Below are 2,452 nucleotides of genomic sequence, written 5' to 3'. Positions count from 1 at the left end.
TATAAAATGATGACAGGATTAAAGATGGCTGCTAAACAAAAAAACTGTGTTGTAATGGGTGATTTTAACTACCCACACATTGACTGGGCCAATGGGTGTTCGAATCGGGGGAGAGAAAGTGAGTTTCTAGACTGTCTCAATGACTGTGCTATGGAACAGATGGTTACAGAACCTACTAGGGGAGAGGTGATCCTGGATTTGGTCCTCAGTAATGCTGAAGACCTGGTGAGAGATGTAAATGTGATTGCACCACTTGGGAACAGTGACCATAATGTTACTGAGTACAACATATGTATAAATAGGAAATTGCCAAATAAGACCAACACAGCCATGTTTAACTTCAAAAGGGGTAACTTTTCTGAGATGAGGGGGTACATGAAGAAGAAACTGAAAGGGAAAGTAAAAAAGGTCAAAACACTTGGGGAATCTTGGAGACTATTTAAAACTACAATCCTGGAAGCTCAAATTAAATATATACCGCTGGTTAGGAAAGGCACAAATAGGTTTAGGAAAAGGCCAGGATGGTTAACAAGCAATGTAATAGAAGCTGTAAAAGGTAAAAAGGATTCTTTTAGGCAGTGGAAAACTAGTCGGAGTGAGGTTGATAAAAAGGAGCATAAGCTGTGGCAAAAAAAGTGCAAGTCTGTGATCAGACAGGCAAAAAGGGAATATGAGGAGCATATTGCAAAGAACATAAAGAAAAACAATAAACAATTCTTTAAATATATTAGAAGTAGGAAACCAGCTAGGGAGGCCGTGGGGCCCTTGGATGACCAAGGCGTAAAAGGATTACTAAAGGGTGATAGGGAAATGGCCGAGAAGCTGAATGCGTTCTTTGCTTCTGTCTTCACTGTGGAAGATAAGAAGTGCATGCCCACTCCGGAAGCACTGACTTTGGGAGGGGTTTTGAAAGACCTGAGTCACATTGAGGTGACGAGAGAGGAGGTTATGCGACTGCTAGATAATTTAAAAACTGATAAATCACCGGGCCCAGATGGCATACATCCAAGAGTTCTGAAAGAACTCAAGTGTGAACTTGTAGATCTCCTCACAAAAATATGTAATCTGTCATTAAACTCTGCATCTGTTCCTGAGGACTGGAAGGTAGCTAATGTTGTCCCCATCTTTAAAAAAGGTTCCAGGGGAGATCCGGGAAATTACAGGCCAGTCAGCCTGACGTCAATACCGGGTAAGTTGGTGGAAACTATTATCAAAAATAAAATTAGTGGGCACATTGATGACCAAAAGCTGATGAGGAAAACTCAGCATGGGTTCTGTAAGGGAAGATCTTGTCTCACCAATCTGTTAGAGTTCTTTGAGGGAGTGAACAAACAAGTGGACAAGGGAGACCCGATAGATATTGTTTATCTTGACTTCCAGAAAGCTTTTGACAAAGTTCCTCATCAAAGGCTCCTAAGTAAGCTCAGTAGCTATGGGATAAAGGGCCAAGTCCTCTTGTGGATCGAAAACTGGCTAATTAATAGGAAACAGAGAGTGAGCATAAACGGGCACTTCTCACAGTGGAGGGTGGTGAGCAGTGGGGTGCCACAGGGGTCGGTATTGGGTCCAATGCTTTTTAACTTGTTTATTAATGATTTGGAATTGGGATTAAGCAGTGAAGTGGCTAAATTTGCAGATGACACGAAATTGTTCAGGGTGGTGAAAGCCAGAGAGGATTGTGAGGCACTCCAAAGGGATCTGTCGAGGCTAGAAGAGTGGGCATCCATGTGGCAAATGAGGTTCAATGTAGCCAAGTGCAAAGTAATGCACATTGGAACCAAAAATCCAAAATATAAATACAAGTTGATGGGGTCTGAACTGGCAGAGACTGACCAAGAGAGAGATCTTGGAGTCATGATAGATAACTCACTAAAAACGTCAGCACAGTGTGCGACTGCCATAAAAAAAGCTAATGCTATGCTAGGGGTTATTAGGAAAGGGATTGAAAACAAATCAGCCGGTATCATAATGCCTCTGTATAAATCGATGGTGAGGCCTCATTTGGAGTACTGTGTACAGTTCTGGTCGCCACACCTTAAAAAAGATATCATAGCACTGGAAAAAGTACAGAGAAGGGCAACTAAAATGATTAAAGGGTTGGAACACTTTCCCTATGAGGAAAGATTGAGGCGCTTGGGGCTCTTTAGCCTGGAGAAAAGACGACTGAGGGGAGACATGATAGAGGTTTACAAGATAATGCACGGGTTAGAGAAGGTCGAGAAAGATGTGTTTTTCTCCCTTTCTCACAATACAAGAACTCGTGGGCACTCTATGAAATTATTGAGCAGTCGGGTTAGAACAGATAGAAGAAAATACTACTTTACACAAAGGGTGATAAACACATGGAATTCGTTGCCACAGGAGGTGGTGGCAGCTACAAGCATTGCCAGCTTCAAGAGGGGACTGGACAAATATATGGAGCAGAGGTCCATCAGTGGCTATTAGCCACAGG

This window comes from Eublepharis macularius, chromosome 1 (assembly GCF_028583425.1).
Source record: "Eublepharis macularius isolate TG4126 chromosome 1, MPM_Emac_v1.0, whole genome shotgun sequence".
In the NCBI taxonomy this organism is placed as follows: Eukaryota; Metazoa; Chordata; class Lepidosauria; order Squamata; family Eublepharidae; genus Eublepharis; species Eublepharis macularius.
This window is presented reverse-complemented; position numbering follows the sequence as displayed.